Source organism: Cynocephalus volans, chromosome 13, assembly GCF_027409185.1.
Source record: "Cynocephalus volans isolate mCynVol1 chromosome 13, mCynVol1.pri, whole genome shotgun sequence".
In the NCBI taxonomy this organism is placed as follows: Eukaryota; Metazoa; Chordata; class Mammalia; order Dermoptera; family Cynocephalidae; genus Cynocephalus; species Cynocephalus volans.
The window spans coordinates 7705976-7716496 of NC_084472.1; positions in this window are offsets into that span (position 1 = coordinate 7705976).

The following is a 10521-nucleotide window of genomic DNA, read 5'->3' on the forward strand; positions in this document are numbered from 1 at the left end:
AAAACACTGCCTGGCAGTCCCTCAAAAGGTTAAACATAGAGTTATCATATGACCCAGCATGTCCACTCTCAGGTACATACACAAGAGAACTGAAAACATATGTACACACAGAAACCAGTACATAAATGTTCATAGTCGCATTATTCATAATAGCCCCAAAGTGGAAAGAACTTAAATGTTTATCAATGAATGAATGGATAAATAAAATGTAGTGTATCCTTATAATGGAATATTATTCAGCCACACAAAGAAATGAAGTACTGATACATGCTAAACATGGATGAACCCCAAAAACATTATGCTGACTGGAAGAAGCCAGATACAAAAGGTCACATATGATTCTGTTTATATGAAATGTTCAGAATAGTAAAATCCATAGAGACAGCAGAAAATGAGTGATTGTCAGGAGCTGGGAGGATGGTTGGTAGAATGTGCAAGAAATTAATAAAGGTGTTTACCTACAGAAGGCAAGATGACCTGGACCACCTGAGACTTCTCAGTTTATGCTTTTTAATATTGTTTACCTTTTTTGAATCAAATGAATACATTACCTATTCAAATAAAATACAACAAAATGTAAGACCATTAAAGTTGTTATTTCTTCCAGTACTGAAATTACAAGTAGTTTTTAAAAATTATTTTATGCCTACCTATATTTTTCAAATATTCTATAATAAATCCATGATCATTTTACACTCAAGAAAAAATAAAACTTTTAAATATAAAAAGTTCAGGATAAAATTCTTTTATCAGTATAGAAGAGTATCAAGTTACAAAATGGAAACTTAAAGTCTCTCAATTTCTCATTCTCACTCCTTAAATGTAACCCTCTAGGCAGTTTTCTCTGTGTGTGATGGACCTTGATTTTTTGCTTAACATGTATCTTTGTATGTTATAGCAAGACAGTTCTACTCTATTCTTTAATCAGCTCCATTGTATTCTCTTGTAAAGATTTAACAGCTTTCTAACCAAATGTCATTTAGACTTCTTCTCGTTTATTTCCATTTCAGATGCTGCAATGAACATTCTTATTAATGCATACATATATACACATGTGCCAGTATCCATTCAGAGAATGATTGCCTAGCAGAGATTGTTTGATAAACACTGTTTTAGAAATAACCAGTGTTTGGAGGCTAAGACCTTGAGATAGCTCCTGCAGAGCTGTGCTGCCTGTGTTTCCCCACGAGGTGGCAGAAGAGGGCTATAAATCTCTACCAGAATGGTACATCGTGCATTTCAAAAAACCTTAAAATGTATTCACAAGGTTGGTCTGGATTTTTTTTTAATGATTTTGCTTTTGTCCACAATTCATCTCTAACAACCCTAATGCCATGCTTTCTATAAGGTGAAGCTGATACGGTGTGTTCCGCTGGTGGTCATGGTGAGTGCTGCTGTTCCTAGCAATGTGCCTCAGGTAAGAAAACCTACGACACACAATGTTCGATTAACATCTCCTAGATGACAATGAATAAAAGAATGAATTACGACATTGACACCGGGGTGCTCACAATGCAAGCTGCATAAATGACAAAAGCAGAACATTTAGAATATTCCTTATCACCACTTTGCTTGATAGTAAGCAAATGCTTTTCTAAAAGTATCCACCACAATACTCAGGTCATACAAGTCCCTGTACTTTTCCTGATTGTGCCTTCTTGCCAAAAAATTGATAATTGCTTGGGAACAGCAGACTCTTTTGTCACAGGCCATCTTCTGAGTATGCTGCTGCAATGCCAGAGGCATTGTGGGAAAGGAGGCTTGCAAGCTGGGAAGGAATTGATTTGTTGGGTCTCTAGTGTAAAACTACGTGAGCTGTACTGGATAGAATTAAGTGCCCAGAAGCAAAAATAAGGAGCAAATTCTGATATCTATATATGAAAGACTTACTGCAGGAATTTTATGTAGAGATTGGGAAGAGGAAACATACCATAGGTAGTAAAAGGTCATATTGATATACTCCGTTTTAATAATATGCTAGTACATGTTGGCTATTTGAGGCTCAAGGTAGTTCTGAATTTAGTTAGAGAACATATCCTCGGATTCCAACACTATTTCCTAAGTAGGATCTTAGAAAACCTAGGTGCTAGTTGCATGTACTTTGAATGCCAAGCCTTCTGCCATCTTGCTCTGAGAACGTGGCAGGTTGAAGAGTCTCTGCAAATAAAATCTTTACAACCCCCCATCTGAGGATCAATGAAAGATCAGAGCCTGATTTTTGTTATAGTTCTGGGGTAATGAATTGACAAATATCCGTGGCAAGTGGGAAAGAAGCCGCTCCACTCCAAAAGTTCTTCCAAACCTGTTAGGAGGTGGATTTTCTCCCCATGTTAAAAAACTGTTCTGGTACAGCAGTTTTCAAACTCATTTTTTTTAGCAGCAACGTCTTTTGTAAAAGTGAAATTTTGACATGGAATCTCAATATACAGAATCTGAATAAATAAAAACAAAAGGTAGGACCACTGGTTGAAAAGCCTTTCAATTTACCCCCAGCTGGTCAATAAGATGTAGGCTTCCCTGATGTGAACGGCACCAGCCTAGCCAGCTCTGTCTGTATTTGGAAACCCAGCCACCAGGGCCCAAGCCACACCCAGGTTTAGGACTCCTTGGGAGTCATCCTTGCTTGACTCATCAAACAAGCAATGTTCACGTGTCTGCTATTTGCCAGGGACTGGGTACACATGATGAATATGGCTTGGTCCCTATCCTGAAGGAGCTCAGAGAGCCTATGCAATACTATTCTCCAAACTTTGGGGAGTCTTATAATGGCCTAGGCTGCTCATCAAACGTGTTATTTCTGAGTCTCACCCCAGAAATGCCCATTCAGAAGGTCAGGGAGCCTAGAAATCTGCCTCTTTAGTAAGTAGTAATCCGGTGGGAGAGACAGAAACATAAACAGGTTCAGTAATCACAAAACAACACATGGAGCCTAAGGATAGAGGCATGTGGGAGGGTTCACAGGAGGACTGGGGGAAGCACCCAGAGGGGCTCAGTGAAGCTTTGGAGGGCATGCCACTGAGGTGAGTCCTAAAAGACAGGTCACAATTGCCTGACGTGGGCATGGCACCTTTCTGAGCAGCTAGACAGGAGGCAATGGGACCAGTTAGGAGGCTGTTAAAGTCATCTAGAAGGGTAATGGGGGGTAGGGGGCTGAACCTGCACAGTCAGCAGGGACAGCAGTGACAAAATCAACACTAAGAAGAGCTGGCCTTTACCGTTCACTGCCCACCTGCCCATGCTAAGTACCTTATGTTTGTTCTCACGTAATCCCCACAAATCCTATAGGGTAGGTACTACTAGTGTTCCCACTCCATAAATGATGCTGCTGAAGGCCAGAGAGACCAAGCAATGTGCAGAAGGACAGCCAGGACTAGGACCCAGGTCTGTGCCTTTTCAAACCCAGGCCTTTAACTATTAAATCCTATCACCTCTTAAAGGATTTGGATGAGGGAGTGGATTCCAAAGGGATAAGAGGTAGGTTCCAAAGGGGCTGATGATTGATTGGCCGTAAGGGGTAAGGAATTATTTCTTACGAAATTCTCTAGCTTGGGGCACCTGGGTGACACCATGAGCCTGGAACATGATTCTGGAAGAGGAATTCAGCTAAAGAGGAAGATGCTTGGGACCTACTGAGGCTGAGGTAGCTGCCGGAAGAGTGCTCTGCAGGTGGCTGGATGTGCGGGTCTGAAGCTTGGGGGAGAAGTCTGGGATCGGGATGTGGGGTTGGGAGTCAGTGGAAACCATGAAACTTCATAAGTTCACTCTGAGAGAGGGTGTACAGTGAGAAGCCCAGAAGAAGAATGGGGGCAGAGGAGCCTGTAAAGGAGACGGGGAGACAGAGCGTCACCAGAGCCAAGGGTGTTGAGCTTTGAGGAGGTCATGCTCAAGTAGTTCAAGTGCAGCAGAGAGGTCTGGAGAGGCAGGGACTGAACACCACTAGCTGAGCTAGAAAGTTGATTTAATCAGAGGAATTTCCAGAGCCCATTACAGCACATTGTAGAATAAACAAGTAGTATAAACAAAACCAAACAAAATGGGGAGAGAAGTGTGGACCATTTCAAGAGGCTGAGATAAGTGGGAGAGGCATGGGAGAATGACTCACAGTGTTGTGGGCAGGGATGTCTGGAAGACGCACCTCCACACATGTCTGGCATTTACCACCACAAATTTCTAGCATGGCCTGACTAATTCACCCTCTGCCATGTAAAAACGAGCTTTTGTAAAAAGGTAAATGACCCTGGTTCTTAAGTCAAGGAAGTGCAGAAGAGGCATTTCAGTAAGAGAGAAAGGTTAGGGGAGAATTTAGCTCCAAAATTCAAGGAATGGAAGCATTCCTTGGGAATCTTTCCTCCTAACTCCCACACCTGGTGAAAAGAACCTGTCCAGACCTCCCCTGCTGCGTGAGGCTCAGCCAGCGGCCAGCTCCCTCACCCGTCCTTGCCTGACAGCGATTGGAGAAACAACTGTCTCCTGTTCTTGGCTTACCCAGCTGACACGTGGCCAGCCACCCCTTTGAATGCCACCCCCTGTCCTACAGAAACCACGAGACTGAAACAACAACAAAAGAGCTGCCGGGCGTTACCGAGTCACACCTTTGTCACCTGGCCACCAGCATAGCTGCCTGTGAGATTCCTTCTTGGCTGCTGTCCAGAGGACATGCGCCGCACATTGGGACTGCCCACAAAGGCCATGGACTGCCCAGAGCACCCAAAGCCAGACTCTGAGTACTCCTATGAAACAGGAACATTGTTTCATTTAACATTTAGTTTAAAACCATAAATCTTTTGCTATTTAAGTGGTAGGTGATTGGGGATCACTCCTTTGTTTCCCATGAACCCCAAACAACCCCCTAGGTGAAACAGTTCAAATCCTGAGAATACTTTATGACTCACAGACAGGTGCAGGGTCCAGGGAGATTTTTTTTTAAGTTAAAAAGAGTTGGCCATATTTGTAAGCAAGGGTGGGATATAGGGTAGAATAAAATCGAAATTCCAGGAGAGTAGACTAGTGAGGCGGGTTCCTGAGGGAGAGGGGACCCGGAGGAGAGTGGGTGGTCATCTGAGACTGGAGGGTGGGAGGGAGCTCGGCCTGGATGCAGACCCTGGTAACAGCTCCTATATACTGGACATTTACCACCTGTCTCACACTGTGCTAGTGCTCACACCCTCATGTGGTCCATTCAAGCATTTCACAGATGAAGTGATTGGGGCTTAGCGAAGTTCAGCAACTTGCTCAGGGTCAGATAGCTAAAGCACAGGGTTACCCAGTGAGCAGCCTCACTCCAGCGCCTATGTCCTTTACTAGCCTGATACAGTATATGGCTCTATGGTTTATAAGCACAGGGCCTAAATTTTCATGGATGACACCTCTTGGCTTAGTTTTCTTCATGTGACAAAAAGCAAAGTCATCAGCCATGGTGAGTGGGACCAGGAACCGAAGAGTGGACAAGGTTGGGAATTGCGAGGAGGCTGGGGAGGTTGCTGACCATGGATGAGTAAGATTACCCACCGAGGGCCTGGATGAAACAGGACACCTGGACTTTCTTGTGTGATGATCTGCAAGGTCGTGATTTTTCTCCAGTAGCACAGGGTCATTTGGGCTATGACCAGAGAAGGCAGAATGCAGCATTCATTCAGCATGGAGAGGAGAGGATTGAGGGAATCTGTGTGAGAGCGGCTCAGACAGTCACCGAGGCAGTGGAGGATGGCGGGGCAGGCGGAGGGGCAGGAGGGGCTGGAGAGGCCTATGTAGTTGAATACCAGGTGTCACTTGAGGTGGTGGTACAGCAGGAAGACTGGAGGCTGTGCTCAGAGGGCAGGCATATCAGTTAGAGCCTTGGGACTAGAATGTGCATTCAAATGGCATTCAACCATAAGGACATTTATTATGACATAATTGCAAGCCCCCAGCTAAGGAGGGTTTCTGGTGGGCTTAGAAGTTGCTCAAGACTGGGCCGGCCCCATGGTAGCACTGAGGCCATGGGTTCAGATCCTATATAGGGATGACTGGTGCGCTCACTGGCTGAGCATGGTGCGGATGACACTGAGCTGAGGGTTGCAATCCCCTTACCGGTAAAAAAAAAAAAAAAAAAGTTGCTCAAGACTGAATGTTTGTGTCATCCCAAATTCATATGTTGAATCCTAACCCCCCCGTGGTGACGGCAGTAGGACATGGGGGCTGTGGGAGGTGATTGGGTCATGAGAGTGGAGCCCTCATGAGTCCAGCCAGTACCTGTATAAAAGAGGCCCCAGAGAGCTCCCTCACCCCTGCACCATGTGAGCCAGAAGCAGCCTCGCCAGACACCGAATCTGCCACACTTGATGTTGGCTGTCCAGCCTCCATAACTACGAGAAATGGAGGTCTGTGTTTAAGCCACCCAGGCTGTGGTGTTTTGTCACAGCAGTCTGAATAGACTGAGACAGTGGTTGGTGGCTCCATATGTCTCTAAGAACTGCTTCTTTACACTCGCTTTCTTGGTGTTGATTTTGTCCCCCCGCTGCTAGAGTCCCTGTACGGGGGCTCTCTGGAGCAAGGGTGGGGTCAGCCTTCCCAGGGCACTGAGTGTGGGGGAGATGGGTCCCCAAACACAGTCAAAGGTCTGTTAGGGAAGAAGAGAGTCCCTATAGTGGGATATTGGAGCTTGAGATTTTTGAAGTGAAAAAGTTCAAAACATAAGCAAGATCCAGGAAGTAGACTTGGTGGGGTGTGGGTGACTGAAGTGACATGGAGATAGAGAAGTAAGGGGGGCCCAGGCATCAGTGCCTGGGCTTCTGGATGGACTGTCCACATTTATGCTGAAATTGCCCAGGATTAAGGTGAGAGATGGCAGTGGGGGTGGGGAGATAAGAGGAAGGCAGCGAGACACCTGCCGGGCCCCCACAAACAGAGGGGTGATGTCGTGATGTAGCTGCAGTGACAGGGAGGTGGGCAGGAGGGTGGGAGTCCTTTCCCGTCCCCTAAGCCCAACTGATTCTGAGCTCGGCAGCTTGCGGCAGTGTGGCTCCCTCTGCCTGGGTGCAGGCACTCATCTCTCACTTGCATGGGGGGACACTGGAGTCACCTGGGGGCTTCTCCGAGTCCTGCTGCCCAGGCCCCAGGTATTCCACTTAAACGGAAATCCCTAGGGGTGAATGCAGGCACCTGCTCTGACAGCTCCTCAGGTTTCCGGTCATGGGTCGCCAGCCGCTGTGCCTGTCCCCACTCTGCCCTTGTCTTCCCCAAACCATCGGAGCAGGTCACTCTGCTTCATTCCGAACCTCTGTCAAGCCCCGAATCCCTTCCAGGTGCTGGGAATACAAACATGAAAAACACACGGTGCCCCAACCCAGACGCTTGCCTGGGGACGGAAGCACACATCTACGGTGACAGTGCTGGGGCAGGGGCAGGGACCGAGGCCTGTGTCTCGTCCCCAGCCGGTGGAAAGGAGGCCGCAGGCTTCCCAGGAGGGAGTCCTTCCTAACTTGCTGGCTTCCTCTCCGCGTGTTGTGAGCCGTTTTGCCTCCTAAATCGCAAACCCTGAAGCCCGTCGGCGCCCGCGGTTCCTGTCTCCCTCCCCAGCCTCAGCTCTCGCCGGTGCCGAGGACCCCACGGCCCAGCCTGGGCATGACTCGACGCCCGCGGGTGCGCCCTTGCTGGAAGGGGCCTCAGGACGGGCAGGCGGCACTCGGGGGAGGGGACAGTGCACATGGGGTCCCGGGTGGACAGGCCCAGTTAGGCTGGAGGGTGATGTGTCCAGGACAGAAGGTCTCCTTCAGCATCCCTGGAGAGCTGGCTGAACCGCAAATCCCCCTGATCCCCTGCTGCATGCTGCGTCGTGGCTCCGAGGTGTGGCCTGAGAGCCTCCCTTCCTAACATGCTCTCAGGTCGCCCCGCTGCTCCTGGACATGCCCGGTGGGACAGAGCCAGGAGCGCAGACAGGAGGCTTCCAGGGTGGCCTTGGGCAGAAAGTGGAGCTGTCAGTATTGAACTTGAGAGATGCGACTTTCACTCATGTATCATGTACCAACTGTGTCTTTCTCTGCAAACACTGAGAAGAGTAACAACAGTTCCTGATCTCAGAGGTTTCTTAGCCCGGTGGGAGCAGCAGAGAAACAAATGGTGATTGTCCCAAGTCGTGGTGAGTCAGTGAGGGAGGCGCACACGGGCTGACCTGGAGCCACAGAAGGGGAGCCACACAGAAGTGGTGACCCTGAGCTGGGGCTGCGCAACCAGCTGAGTTCTGACAACAGGTCAGAGGAGGGAAGGCAGAGAACACGGAGACAGTTGTCTCAGGGACTGAAGTCATCCTCATTGCATTCCCATTCTTGGCCCCCCAGCTCCACCACTGAGCATTGTGTCTCTGTACCAGGATGCTACCTCGTACACCTCTTGCTTTCCCCACGCGGCAAAAACAGCAGGCTGGCTCCACCCCCCACACCTGGGGCGAGGGACACCTGATTCACCTGCAGGGTCTTCTAACTTGACCATGCTGGACAGGCTCCAGCCTCATGCTCAGGATGTAATCACTGAAAATGCTGATTGTAAATGATGACGCTTTCTAAAAATCAAAATTCAATTCAATACATATTTACTGGGCACATGCTTTGTCTAAGCTTCTAGTTTACAAAGATCCAGTTCCTACCCTCAAGGACCTTATAATTTAGGAGGAGACAAACAAAAACAGCTGAGAATGACCATGTAAAACCCACACATACGCACTTGGATATGTTCCACAGGAAGGAAAAGACAAAACTTTAAAAACATTTATGCCCTTTGGTTTTGGAAATGCTGTGGATTTGGAAAGTATCCAATGGAGGGCACTGTCCTATTATTGAGAATTAGGAGCTTGGACAATCTTAGAGACATGAAAAGACAGGCTGAAGAATAAGCCTCCAGCCTATATGGAGTTTGCTATTGAATAAGTGCAATTTTTTTTTTTCTAATTTTTTTGGTGGCTGGCCACTCTGGGGATCTAAACTCTTGCCCTTGTTATAGCACCATGCTCTAACCAACTGAACTAACTGGCCAGCCCAAACGTGCAATTTGAATGTTACAAGGTTGAAGTAGTAATCTTGTGTAGGATTTATAGTAAAATAATGGAAATTATTTATGTACTCTATTTTATCTAATCACTGCATTTAAAATCTATGATGAAATGTCCAATTGTATGAATAACATAATTTTTAACCAGTGAAAGTCAGAACTAAGAAATCAGATCTGTCTTAAATTTAGGGTTGGCTGAAATGGTGACTATGTGACATTGTAGCAATGTATAGCCTTCGCCTTTAGGCAAAGCAATGAATGTTTATCATGGGCTGTTAAAAAGCTCTTCAAATTTGAGCAAATTTGGCAGAACCAAATTTGGGATATTATAAGAGCTCTAGTCTTGCAGCCAGACTGCCTGGTTTCTGATCACGGTTCTTTTGTTTCCTAGGTGTGTGTTTTTGGACAAGTTACTTGACCCATCTGTGCCTCAGTCCTCTTGCCAGTAAAATGGGGATGATGGTAGTAGTGTCATCTGCAGGATTGTTGTGAGCATTAGATGAGTCTCTGAACAGTAGGACAGTGCCTGTTCCAGCACAATCAGGGCTCATTATTGTAATTATGATCGTGCTGGTGAGACTGAAAAAATTAAGCCTCCAGGTTTGGGGGTGGGTATCTATCTAGGAAACAATTCCTGGTAGAAAGTTTTCAGAGATACTGGGATCCACTGATGTGGGTGGTTGCAGCGTCTCCTCTTCAGAATGCTGTATTTCAGAGAAGAAAAGGCTGAGAGAGAGTTCTCTGGCTAGTTTGAACTAGTGGCAGGAGGAATGGATAATCTAAAAGCATCAGTGAACAGTGATGTCCAAATGCTGATCTCATTTAATCCTCCCAACAGACCAGAGGGTTAGGTAGTATTATGCTCATTTTACAGGTGAGGAAATGCGTTGAATGAATGAATATTCCCCAGCTAGCTCTGTTCCTACTCCCAGGGCACATAAATAGTAAGAGCAGGCTTTGGAGTCAGACGGATGTGGCTTTGAATTCCAGGTCAGCCAACTACGGGTTGTGGGACCTGGAACACGTTTGTTACCTCTATGCCTTTGCAGTAAATACAGTGCCTAGCTCAGTGCTTGGCATGCAGGAAGTGTTCAACTGCCCAGTTTTATTTTCCACTAGCTCGGTGGAAAGGGAGAATCTTGTAAACCTGGGTGCCTACCCCAGCTCCATCCCTTAGTGCATGATCATGGGAGAGCCCCAGTTTGCTCATATGTAAAATGGGGAAAACAGCACCAGGTTTGGAAGATAGCTGTGCAGTTAAAGCCATAGGGTGGTAAAGGTCAATGTGAGTACATGGTGAGACAGGATGCTAACCCCCATCTTCTGGCTTGGACTGTGTGCTCTTTGCCCTTCACTGTCTCAATGCGCAGATCCTCTCTGATGCCCACTTGCCACCAGGTGCTGCTGAAATTCAGCAGGAACCAGGGAAGGGGCGGGACCGCCCTCCTGCCCCATGTCACTCTGGAGATGGTCAGCCTCTTCTCAGAACAAGCATCTCGC